Here is a 13,288-nt window from a genome sequence, read left to right on the forward strand (position 1 = left end):
ATTTGCTGTAATACCACTGACAGAGATACATAAACATAAGATTTTCTTTACCAAGCCAGAGCAGGGTTTTTCCACAGAATTCTCAGGCTCCAAATCCCACAGTAAATGGTTTTATCCAACACATCCAGTAGAGCTTGACTTAGAAAAAGAAGGGGAAGAAACTACCTTAGGCTCTAAGAGTACTGGAGTCAGATTAGGAGCAAGCAGGTTAGTCTAGATTCCACTCAAAATGGTCCCCTTTCAAAAGGAAAGGGTGAGAAACAATCTGTCTTCAAGGGGCAACAAAGTTAAAAAAAAAAAAATGACTGGCAGTTCAATAGGCAAAAGAGATTAGGCTAGACAGAGAGCCTCACCTGGTACTTCTACTTCACTGCTGCTATCCTCAGGTAGTGTGGATGCTGACAGGACTTCATGGGCTCCAGGAAGCTTGTTCTGGGACTGGGGAAAAAGAGACGTATCTCATCTTTGAGCAATAAAATAAACAGTTTTGAAGTGCTAGGGGTTTATAAATTACATTACACTACTTCTTATTAATCCATTTATCTAAAAGAAAATAAAGAAAAGTCATTTTTCTAAGATCACAGGCTTCCCTCAATCTCTATTCACCAGACTTTTTTTTTTAGAAATGGGATGGGCAGTGGATTAAAAACAATGATTATAAGCAAAACAGTCTGTTTTAGGCTAGGAAGAAAGCATAGTGATAATATACAGGACTTGCAGCTGCGAAGTCCCAGGTTTGATTCCTGACACCCCCAGTAGTCAGAGCTGAGTGAAGCTCTCGTCAAAAAATAAATAAACGCCTGCTGATTTTACTAACCTATTATCTATACAGCCCATTTTCATCAATATTCATAAATATCTCTCAAGCACACATAATAAATAGCTTCGTACAAAGCAAAAGGGGCTCACAAGGAAGAATTTGGGGTGGCATAGTCACAATGCAAGGAATGAACGCAACTAAACATCAAGGGTCACTTTCTAAAGGGGTCACACTGGAACAGAGGATTCCTCCAGAGCTATTGCTATCATGAGATGGGAATTACTCACGTGGAAGAGGGATGAGAAAGCTGGGTGCTAAACTTAGACGGTCTTTTTGTTGTTGTTGTTGCCCTTGTTGTTGTAGCCTCGTTGTGGTTATTATTATTGCCATGTTGATGTTGTTCGTTGTTGGATAGGACAGAGAGAAATGGAGAGAGGAGGGGAAGACAGAGAGGGGGAGAGTAAGACAGACATCTGCAGACCTGCTTCACTGCCTATGAAGCGACTCCCCTGCAGGTGGGGAGCCGGGGGCTCATACAGCATCCTTACTCTGGTCGCTGTGCTTTGCACCACATGCTTTGCACCCACTGCGACACCGCCCGACCCCCCCACTTAGACGGTCTTTAAGTGAGGAGGTTACTCATTCATGGGGCTGACTGGCTGACAGAGAGTGGGTGGAGCGGCAACAGGTAGACAGTGGGGAGTCCAGCCCTGATATGTCAGCAACAATTGTTAAGGGTATAAACAAGAACTGTAGTAGATGTGATGCAAAAGATGATGTAGGTAGTATTTTTGTTGTTGTTTCGGGGCTTTTGTTTGTTTGTTTTAAGGAAAGGTAGGAACGATTGGGCAAGCTTTAGAAAGAAATCTCCAGGAGGACTCAGCAGAGGTGGAAATTTGAAATCAACCATTCCCATGGCTAGAGTCAGCTTGAATGTAGTTCACTGGCAGAGTATGGGCTACAACCCAAGTTCCCTAATCCTAAAAGCAGTGTCACTTGAGATAGATCCTCGAAACCTTACTTTCTGCATTCACTCCACCTCCCCTCTCTGCTATTACCAACTCGGACGGTTCCACAGAGGAAAAAAATAAATAAGAGAAGATAGATTTTCTTTATTATTTTTTGACACCAGGCTACATTTTTAAATTTAGTTTTACCTATTATAAGAATATTACATGTGAATGTTTTCATATGACTATAAACACCCAAAAAGTCTATGTGGAGGCATTCTTGGGATTTAGGTCATTCCCACAAACAGCAAAGGCATATCTGTTCCCTGTAAATCTTGGGTTAAAAAAACGTGGTGGGTAGTCGGGCTGTAGCTCAGTGGGTTAAGCACAGGTGGTGCAAAGAGCAAGGACTGGCGTAAGGATCGTTTGGAGCCCTGGCTCCCCACCCGCAGGGGAGTCGCTTCACAAGTGGTGAAGCAGGTCTGCAGGTGTCTATCTTTCTCTCTCACTCTCTGTCTTCCCCTCCTCTCTCCATTTCTCTCTGTCCTATCCAACAACAATGACAACAATAATAACCACAATAATAAAACAACAATGACAACAAAAAAGGGAATAAATAAATAAATATTTTTTAAAAAAACGTGGTGGAGAGGCTTTAGGACTGCCTCATTTAAAAAATACATATGTTAAAAAATACATATGTATGTGCATAAAGAAGAACAAATATTATTGTATAGAATTGTATGGGGTAATTTAAAGAGCATTTTATTTTCAGTAAAATAAATGAAATTTATTTTTGTGCAATAAATGAAAAATCTGAGGGGTGGGATCACTTGCAGAATCCACCCTTTGACTCTCCAAGAAACTTGACTCTCCTGGGACAAGAAGCTCACAGTCCAGGGTCTGACAGTTTATAAATGTTTGCTGAACTTAAGTATAAAGACCAGAAGAAGTTCCATATGTTAAATAGATGCTTTAAAATGTAACACGTTTCTTTGCTCTCCCTCTCCAATTTTTATTCCCTTCCCTCCTGTTTTCCCTGATAACAGGGAAGCTATTAGGCTTTGGAAGGAAGAAAGCACATTTCAATATATAATGTCTTTTGGTGCCAGATTAATGCTTTCTTACTCAAAGACTAATTATCTAGTGCACTTGGGTCTTCTTCAGCTTTTCCCAACTTGATTGAAAGATAAGCAGAGAAAAGCCCTTATTCATTAATAAGTATCAGTGACTGCTGAAATCTGAGCCCAGACCCCCCTAGGGTTTCACAGAATACTCACTTCTTTGCTAAAATTCTGCAAGACCCTGGGGACTTCAACTGAATTATTTCATGAGTAAAACATACTCCCTTTTTATACCATGCAAATGACAGCTAGGTTGCTGGAGAGATCTGGAAACCCAGATATTTGAAAGAGCACTTCAAAGAAAGGAAAACCTCTGGACCCATTTGGAGAATGGAGGGAACATAAATCACCCTCTTATCTCAAGTTGCCCAACCAATTAATATCCAAGTTGGGTCTTCTATGTTTTTCCCCAGTTCCCCTCTTCCTGGTCTCTGTTAGCATCCTCTGTCAAGTAAAGCCAATGTCTGTGGCTTGGGCAATTTCTCCTGAGGACATGTCTCTTGAGATGATTCTCCTCTGAGATCTTTTGGAAGAGGATGAAAAAGTCAGTGTCTGGCATCTCAGTTCTCAGATTTCATAGGTGTAGACAGCCTCCAGTTTCCAAGAGGGCCAAACTCTTACTGAATAAGTCTACATGGGCTGGGGGGGTGGGGGTGGGAAGGGGATGGCTAGCAATGTCAGCAAAGTGGCCCAATGAAGCAACTTCTACATCTTTCATTTTAACCTCTTTCCATCACCTCACTCTCAAAATTGGCAGGGAGATCATAATTCCACTTACTGCTGTTTCCACCTTGCCTGTGTCCCACTGACCCAAAGGTGGTTCAACATTACCACAGGAACCTTCTGGGTTTCAACTAAGAGACTATTAAAATGTGTCAATTATTAAGTCCTCAATAATATTCCTGGGAAACCTGCTACACACCTCAAAATGGCCAGGCTCAGGCCTGAAATCATTTTGAGTTCAGAAAACAGGTCAGCCAGATGTATGGGGGCCCAGCCCCCACTTCAACCATATTGTGTCTAATATTTTTCAAGCTGTGCTTGAGAAAATGGAGATTGAAGGGCTGGTGAGACAGCATACTGGTTATGCAAAAGACTTCATGCCTGAGGCTCCAAAATCCCAGATTCAATCCCCAGCCCCACCATAAGCCAGAGTTGAGCAGTGCTCTGGTTGCTATCTGTGTTTATCTTTCTCTCTGTGTCTCTTCCATTAAAAATAAATAAATGAAATTATTTTTTTAAAAAAAGAAAATGGAGATGGATTTATTGACTGTAACCATAAGGATGAAAAAATCATCATGAGCAGGGGTAGATAGCATAATGGTTATGCAAAGAGACTCTCATGCCTGAGGCTCCAAAGGCCCAGGTTCAATCCCCTGCACCACCAGGAGCCAGAGCTGAACAGTGCTCTGGTTAAAAAAAAAAAAAAAATCATCATGAGGCTATTTCAGGAGCCATGGGGTACATCAGCGATGTCTGCACATTCAAGATTTTAAAATTTACACTCTTTCAATGGCCAACATTTGCAACAACTATGGGCAATAAAGAGCTAGGTGACAAATGTGGACTGGGTATTGGGCATCTGCAAGTTGCACAAAAACTATAACCAAAATATACTTTTTATTCTGTATGCTAGAAGGTAACTCTGGGTCAAAATTTTATGCAAACCCATTTGAACTTGCTGAGAAAGGATGCAGGAGACAGACAGAATACCCCACCACACCCAAAAAGTGCCTGTTTAGGACTGGTGGCATGCGGTTTGGGTATTCTTAGCTCCAATGCCACATCTCTGGTGGAACACAACAACCTCTCCAGTAATTCGGCCACTGCCACCCCATCCCCCCCAAAACAAAAACCAAATGCAAGAAATCCGAAGGTCTCCTTAGATATCTCCAGTTTGTGTCCTGAACCCTCAGTATTCTCCCATCACCTGAAGCTGACATTGAAACCTCTGAAAGTGATAGCAAGTTTTTCCAAAATTCAGAAAATTCTTACTGGGTTGCAGCCCCTCCCTACACCCCCATCTCACTTGTTCCAAGAGAATCCTTTCCTCCCACCTTCCACATTCTCCGTTATACAAAAATCCTAGGATCAACCCCTGCTCACCAACACACACGTGTTGCCCCAACCCCACAGAACCTCCGGACACCCTACTTCGACCTCGCCCCTTACACCCCTCCAGTGATGCTTTTCTGGAGCTCCTTCGCTTCTGGTCCACTGGACACCCCTCTCTCCCCATTTTAGTGTATTCCTTTGAAATTGCCAGTGTAATAAACTGTCACCTCCGAAGATGCCAAATGGGCGCTGGGTGGTCGGCGCATTTGCTGAGACTTTTTGGGTTTCCTCCAACCCACCCACCGGCTGGCGCCAGGATCCAGAGTGCCGGTGTCAACCTCCCGGGGTTTGAGAGGTTGCCCCGGCCGTTGTTCCACTGGGGAAGCTTCCGGAAATCACGGACCTGACTGCACCCATCAGCAGAGAGCCAGATACCACATCCCGGCACCCCGCACCCTGCCGCGCCCCAACTTCTCCATCCCCGCACGGCCCGCGCTCCGCCGGGGCCGCGGCCACAGCCCGGAAACCCCGCGCTCCCGCCGCTCCCGCCGCCCGCGTGTCATCAGTCACCCGCCCGGCCAGCGGCCGCTCCCTCCTTCCCCCAAACCAACAAATAAACACAACTTTTTATGAAAAGAAAACAAACTTCAGCGACGTGACTCACCTCTAGTACAGCCGACTCTTGGGAGGAGCGAGCCGGGCCTTGGACCAGCGCGGAGAGAACCACTGAGCACTGCGTCGCACAGACCCACAACCCGCACAGTGACACCCGGGGACACACAAAACACCGTGCAGAAGCAACAAAGGAGCCCGGGACCGAGAAGTTGCGGGCCAGGGAGGGGGGGGCGCGTGCGATCGCGTGTGGCTGCGGAGGGCGAGTGTGTGTGTCCGTGTGTGTCCGTGTGTGCGCCCGTGTGAGTGTGTGTGTGTCACTCCCGCGGTCCAAGTCTCAGGGTCCCCGCGGCAGGAAGCGGGGGCCGTGGCGGCGGCAGCAGAAGGACGAGGCAGGGAACGTTGCTCTCAGCGCACCCGGTCCCTCCATATGGAAGAAGCTTTTTTGGATGACTGAACTCGCAAACAATTCCTTCTTTTGCTTCTCCTGCCTAGGAGCCTCCCATTACCGCGCAAGGAGGGGGAGGAGGGGAGCCGAGGAGGCGGGGAAGAGGGGGAGGAGCAAAGTGGAGTAAAGAAAAAGTCCTGGAAAGGAAGCTGGAAAAAAAAAAGGCAGTCCCCCAAACTTTAGGGCACTTTTTGTCCTAATACCCACATTTTTTTTTCTTTTCCGTTGCCTTATTCTTGCGCTCTTAACCGACCAGTCTTTCTTTTTACCATCCCAAAAGTACTGTCTTCCACACCCAGAGGCGACCCCCACCCTCAATTTTCTCTTTAGCTTCACCTCAGCCCCATGTTATCGCTACCTCCTCTGTTCAGCTAGTCTCTTCTCCTTTTCTCTTCTCTTCTCTTCTCTTCTCTTCTCTTCTCTTCTCTTCTCTTCTCTTCTCTTCTTTTCTTCTCATAGTCATCTCTTTATTATTCCTGCCAACAGACTAGTGGACAAATCACTAAAAGCAAATTTTCTATAATACTAGCCCCATCCCCAAAAGTGGGACATTAGTGGAGAAAAATGATCATGAAATCAATCTTAGGGTAGCCCCCATGTTGCCTCCCAGGCCCTCGGGTGAGATGCGGAGAGAGGGTGGGCCGGGTCCTCAGTTGACAGCGCTCTGCCCTGACCTCCATTCATCATCCCTGGATGGAGGGGCAAGGAAAAGGATGAGAAGGGGGGGGAGGGGGGAAAGGGGCGGGGCTAAAGAGAAAAGTTTGTTACCTCCTTGTATGTGCCTGTACGTATAAGTGTATGAGTGTGTGTGTTGAAACCTCCCCCTCCCTTTAGTGTAGAGCAGAAAACATTCACTGCAAGTTCCCCAACTGCACTGATACACTTTGGAAAGCTTATTAAATAACAGACGGCAGGACCACATCCCAGAGCTGCTGATTCTTAGAATCTGGTATAAAACCCGGAATTTGCGTTTCTACTAAGTTCCCAGGTGTTGCTGAGGCTGCTCCTCCTGATCCCCATTTTTTTGAAACCACTTTTCCTGAAAATGAATCTTATGCTGAGCTACTGGCAAATTGTGTACTGTTCCTGTTCTGTAGAATATGAAGCCCATACCATAGTACTTCAGCTGAAGAAACCAAGCTGCAGGGGGTTAACACATTTATCCAACGGGAACCCTGAGTTTGGAAGGTGGCTGCATTGGTCCTTGGCTAGGCAGGCAGGCCAGAACGGGGGAGAAGGAGGGGGCTGCCTCCCCTCTAGCAGGATAGCCACAACACTGGAAGTCAGGAGGCCAGTATGTAACTTTCAGAAAGCCACTTACATGTCTGGGTCTTGTTAGGTTTTCTTTTGTTTCTCATCAGTGAAAATACATATTTTACAGTGAGTTTGTGATTTTTAACTGAGAGAGAGAGGGGAAAATTGTTCAAAACACTCTTCAGCATCTGTAGAAATTCCTTTGCTGCTCCCATGTGGCCCCAGAGATGAACCCAGAGTTATGCTTCACCACTGAGCCACTCTCTTGGCCCCCTTCTTAACTTTGACTTTCCAAAATCTTCTCAACATTTTTTAAGATGCATTTTTCTTCATATTTAATGACCCCCCTTTTTAAAATGACATTCTTATGGTCCTTTTCATGAGGCATTACAGAACTACAAATCCAGGGTCCATCCTGGGTATAGAAATGTTTTTTTTTTAATTTTTGCCTCCAGGGTTGTTGCTGGGGCCCAGTGTCTGCACTATGAATCCACTGCTCCTGGAGGCCACCTTTTCCCTTTTGTTGCTTTTGTTGTTTATTGTTGTTGCTATTATTGTTGTTGTTGTTATTGCTGCCACTGTTATTGGCTAGGACAGAGAGAAATGGAGAGAAGAGGGGAAGAAAGAAGGGGAGAGAAAGATAGACATCTACAGATCTGCTTCACTGCTTGTGAAGCGACCCCCCTGCAGGTGGGGAGCCCGGGCTCAAACCAGGATCCTTATGCCTGTCCTTGTGCTTTGTGCCATGTGCACTTAACCCACTGCACTACCTCCTGCTCCCTTCTCCCCTCCAGACATCTTAATTCCCAGGGCCAGGTGGTGATGTACCTGGTCAAGTGCACATATTACCATGCACAAGAACCCAGGTTCAAGTCTCCAGTCCCCACCTACAGGGGGAAAGCTTCATGAGTGGTGAAGTAGTGCTGCAGATGTCTCTGTGTCTCTCTCCTTCTCTATCTTCCCCTTCCCTCATGATTTCTCTCTGTCCCTAGTAGATAAAACAAATAAAGTTGAAAAAAGATATAATTCCATAAAGGAATCAACTGGGGTAAGGAAAATATCACAGCAGTTAGTGCACCAGACTTGTATCCCTGAGGTCCTAGGTTCAATTTCAGTATCTTCATATGCCACAGCAAAGCAGTGCTCTAGTCTCTCTCTTTCTCTCACAAAAATATTTGAATCTTTAAAAAAATATATGTTGTAGACCAAGGCTATCTCATTTAAACAACAACAGCAACAAAAACCAAAGGGAATGGATCTGCTAGTCTACTATGATGAGAACACCAGCTCTTCTCACAGCCCCAAGCAGTGTGTTCAGCTGTCTGTTTCTCAAAGATGACACCATGTGTCAGTCCCTCTGGTAATGAGGAACTCCATTAAGAACACAGTGCATCAGGTTCTCAAGTGGACACTGCTACATCTTTACCCATGCTGTTCATTATTCAGCATCTGGTTTCTTTTTTAAGAAAAACTTTATTTATTTATTTTGGATACAGAGTGAAGTTGAGAGGGAATGGGAAGATAGAGAGGGAGAGAAAGAAACCTGCAGTACGGACTCACTGCTCTTGAAGCTTTCCACCTGCATGTGGGGACCAAGGACTTGAACTTGGATCCCTGGGCATTATAATGTGTTCACTCAACCAGATTACAGCATCAACCAGTCCTATTCAACATCTTAAATCATATTTCCATGCACTATCTCAAAACTTTCTCCTCATTCTCTCCATGAGAATTCCCTCTATTCTGTCTTTTGATTCACATGTCCTGACCTCTGAGTCAATGACAAAGCACAGACCAGATTGAGAGGCCTTGATTCTACAGCATCAAGCACATTGTTGGCACCTCGGGTATATTTATTGTTTCATGGCTCTTTGTATTAACATGATTATGTTTATGATTACTACTTCTGTCAGAATACTGTCTCTCTGAACTCATCCCTTTGCCTGGAGCAAGTTCCATACTTAACTTCTCTCCTCCCACTCTATTAGATTCCTTCTGGCAGAACTCTATGCTAGGCCCCTCACCACTCAAAAAGAGTTGGGGATGGCAATGTGCTTCCTGTCACTCTTTGAGCTGCTAGTGGTGATTTTTCTTTTCCTTGAGGGCTTTCTAGGTGTCTACCAAGGAAACATTTAGTTCAGAAGTGATCACATGGGGGTGGGGCGGTAGCGCAGCGGGTTAAGTGCACGCGGCGCAAAGCGCAAGGACCCACGGAAGAATCCCGGTTAGAGCCCCTGGCTCCCCACCTGCAGTGAAGTCGCTTCACAGGCGGTGAAACAGGTCTGCAGGTGTCTAGCTTTCTCTCCCCTTTTCTATCTTCCCCTCCTCTCTCCATTTCTCTCTGTCCTATCCAACAATGAATGACATCAACAATAACAATAATAACCACAACAAGGTTACAACAACAAGGGCAACAAAAGGGGGGAAAATGGCCTCCAGGAGCAGTGGATTCATGGTGCAGGCACTGAACCCCAGCAATAACCCTGGAGACAAAAAGAAAAAGTGAAAAAAAAAAGTGATCACATTTATTACTTCGAGGCTGGGGGTGAGCAGTGACTGCATATCTATATAAGTCGCATTATCACCAAGGTTGTGCAGAGTGAACAGGCATGAGTGCCAGAGTGTGACATGAAGGGAAAATGTCCCCTCACAATGCTATGGACAATGGCTGATAATACGAACAGAGTTCCTTGGCTGTAATGGAAAATTAAAGAGGATTGTACTAGAAAAAGTACTGAGAAGTAAGCAATGAGAAGAGGACTTGATAATTAAGGTTTGGCATAATAGTAATTATCAATTCTGCTAACTATATATTTTTAAACTTTAAAATATTTTTATTTTAATGAGAGGGGGAGGGGAGAGAGAGGAAGGGAGGGAGGGGGAGAGAGAGAGAGAGAGAGAGAGAAGAGAGAGAGAGAGACACTCCAGAGCACTACTCAGCTGTGGCACTGGAGATTGGGACTTCAGAGCCTCAGGAATGAAAGTCTTTTGCATTACCATTATGTTGTTTCCCCAGCTCAGACTATGTATATATTTTTAAGAAAATTTAGACTCTATCACAAAAACACAAAGGAAGATCACCATAGCTTCACTACCCAGGTATAATGCTATTCACACGAAAAGGTGTTTTTCTAGTCATCTTTCCTACTTTTCTTTCTCATCAGCCTATACATATACTCTTCTTTTTTTTTGCCTCGAAGTTATTGCTGGGGCTCGGTGCCTGCACCATGAGTCCACTGCTCCTAAAGGCCATTTCTTTCTTCTTCTTCTTCTTCTTTTAATATTTATTTATTTATTCCCTTTTGTTGTCCTTGTTGTTTTATTGTTCTAGTTATTGTTGTTGTTGGATAGGACAGAGAGAAATGGAGAGAGGAGGGGAAAACAGAGAGGGGGAGAGAAAGACACCTGTAGACCTGCTTCACTGCTTGTGAAGTGACTCCCCTACAGGTGGGGAGCCAGGGGAGGCTGGAACTAGGATCCTTACACCATGGAGGCTATTTCTTTCCCCATTGTTGCCCTTGTTGTTTTATCATTGTTGTGTTTATTATTGTTGTCGTTACTGATGTCATTGTTGTTGATAGGACAGAGAGAAATGGAAAGAGGAGGGGAAGATAGAGAGGGGGAGAGAAAGACACCTGGAGGCCTGCTTCACCACTTGTGAAGCAATACCCCCCTACCCCTCAGGTGGGGAGTCAGGGGCCAGAACCGGGATCCTTGCGCTTCGAGCCATGTGCACTTAATCCACTGCACTACCACACGTCCCCAGCTACATATACTCTTCTACACTGAGTATATGACTCGGTTGAATCAGAATTGGGAGAATTGTAAAAGAGTAATGTTAACAGAATAGCTTTATTTGCTATTTTGTACCTTTCTTTCCTCATGCATTTTGTAATCTAGGAAGAAGCCAGTTTCCTCACTATTAGGTCTTGGATGTCCATATTTTGCAAAATCACATTTGTTATTTATATAAGTCACTCTCATGATATTTAAATTTAACATTTTAATGTAATTATTTCTCCGTGCCATTAAATCTTTTCCAAAAATTGAAACTGACAACTGTTATTCTAGCAAATAAAATGGCTTCTATTTATGAACTCATTCCATGATTGTCATGTATTTAGAATGCCTCCATTTTTACTATGATCATGCATCACAGTTGACTAAACATCTTGTCATAAATTGTTAGTTATCATTCTGATTATTTCTTGAAGGTGAATTCCTATGAGTAAGAGTTTTGGACCAACAGCTACAATATTATAAAGACTTTTAGTTGGCATTGTAAAATTCTCCTCTAATGATTCCAATGTACATTTTTTTTTATTTATTATTGGACAGAGACAGAGAGAAAGTGAGAGAGGAGGAAGAGATGGAGAGGGAAAGAGAGACACCTGCAACCCTGCTTCACCACTTGTGAAGCTCCCCCTGCAGGTGGGGATCAGGGGCTCTAACCTGGGTCCTTGTGCATTGTAACATGTGCACTCAACCAGGTGCGCCACTGTCTGGCCCTCCAATGTACATTTTCTCAGATCTCAGCAACAATGAGATCATGAAATACAAGGCCCCAAGTGGAAACTTGATTGAATAATTCAATTTGCATGGCTTCACTGACCAGATAAAGAAAACAACTGCCACATAGTCACCACAGTGGAGGTAGTGCTTAAGTAGGAAGAGTAGAACAACAGTTGAATACTATGGGGATTTGATTATATTCATCTTATTTAACCTTTCCAACAGCCCTCTAGGAAACAGGCTGATATCTATTTGAACACTTCTCTCTTGCAAACTTTATGTTGGATTTTATGTGTACCTTCAATCCTGAATTCCCACAACAACCCTTTCTTGTAGGTTGATTATCTTCACTTTACAGATAAAGGAAGCTAAGAAATTTATTTAAGATTTGCAGCAACTAAGTGGTAGTATTAACTCTAAAACCCAAGTTTTTTATTTTTTCATTTTTCTTTTTTCTCCACTGAAGCACAGCTTCCCTGCAATGGTTTCATGAATTGCAGGCTAAACAGTAGAATAAGAAAGGCTTATTTAGGAGATACTTGAATTTTGTAAAGTTCATAAGGAATCACTTGTGTGCTTCCAAATGACCGTTTCTGTTTGTTTGTTTGTTTGTTTGTTTTTAATGTCTATCCAAGTGCTTTTAAAGAGATGAGGCAACTTGCTAATTGCAAGTAACAAAAAAGACCAAGGAATGTATACCTTAAGAGAATGTAATTCTTACACAAGATTAAAGACTAGATACTAAGATTCACAGCATTAACAAGTAATTAGTACATTGGCTTTTGTATACATTCCTATTCTCAAAGCTAATGTTTGGAGAAAAACTTTAATCTTGATCAGAGGTGCTAGAAATAAAATATTTATGAATCTGACCTAAAGCTTAAAATTATAACTTTTGAATGTTTAAAATTTGCATTTGTTAAGGTGTCATCTCAGTATATTATTGAAATAGATGCAAAAGTTAATCTACTAATTTATTCTCAGGCAGCTGGAGAAGTGTCTGCTTTGTCATGCACACCAGCCAGGTTTAAGGCTGCCCCACCACACTGGAGCAAGCTTTGGTTCTATAATGCCTTTTCTTTCTCTCCCTCTGTCTCATGTCTCCTTGTCTCTACCTGAAAAAGTTAGCCCAAAAGGGTAAAGCAACAGCAATGACAAAAACAAAACAAAAAGGGGGGGGGGGGGGGGAGTAAGAAAGGGAAAGAGAAAAAAGAGTATATATATGTGTGTGAAAAATTATTTATTTCTTCTTAGTGGGTCATTTATTGTCAATAGTTATCTAAGTTGGTCTCCCTCCTCACACTGGCTATCACAAGGGTGGCTGAAGAAGGAAAGTGTACAGTTGCTCTAGAATACTTGACAACTGAATGGAAAATAATGAATGAAAGTATAAGATTGACCTCTGCAGCAATTAGTAGACAATGCAAGGCAACATATAATTAAACCTTAAATTGCATGGTTCAGGGAAAATTACAGGTGAGCCTGGTACAATGCCATCCACTCCCCATACTAGTTGAGCTGGCTGGGACTGATTTTTCTAGGTCAGTGCTGCCAACTCGGATCAGCCCATAGG

General features: G+C 43.5%; 1 protein-coding gene across 4 annotated transcripts in view; it reads right to left on the reverse strand.

Annotated features, from left to right (window-relative positions):
- BOC (BOC cell adhesion associated, oncogene regulated) overlaps positions 1-5,998 on the reverse strand; it is a 95,598-nt gene extending 89,600 nt beyond the window's left edge. For all 4 annotated transcript variants that reach the window (XM_060198365.1, XM_060198366.1, XM_060198367.1 and 1 more), the window contains exons 1-2: positions 5,554-5,998; positions 354-438 (exon numbers count right to left, since the gene is read on the reverse strand). The gene's annotated coding sequence lies outside the window, so the exon portion shown is untranslated. The remainder of the gene's footprint in view (positions 1-353; positions 439-5,553) is intronic.
- Between the last annotated feature and the right edge of the window lie 7,290 nt (positions 5,999-13,288).

Source organism: Erinaceus europaeus, chromosome 9 (assembly GCF_950295315.1).
Source record: "Erinaceus europaeus chromosome 9, mEriEur2.1, whole genome shotgun sequence".
Lineage (NCBI taxonomy): Eukaryota > Metazoa > Chordata > Mammalia > Eulipotyphla > Erinaceidae > Erinaceus > Erinaceus europaeus.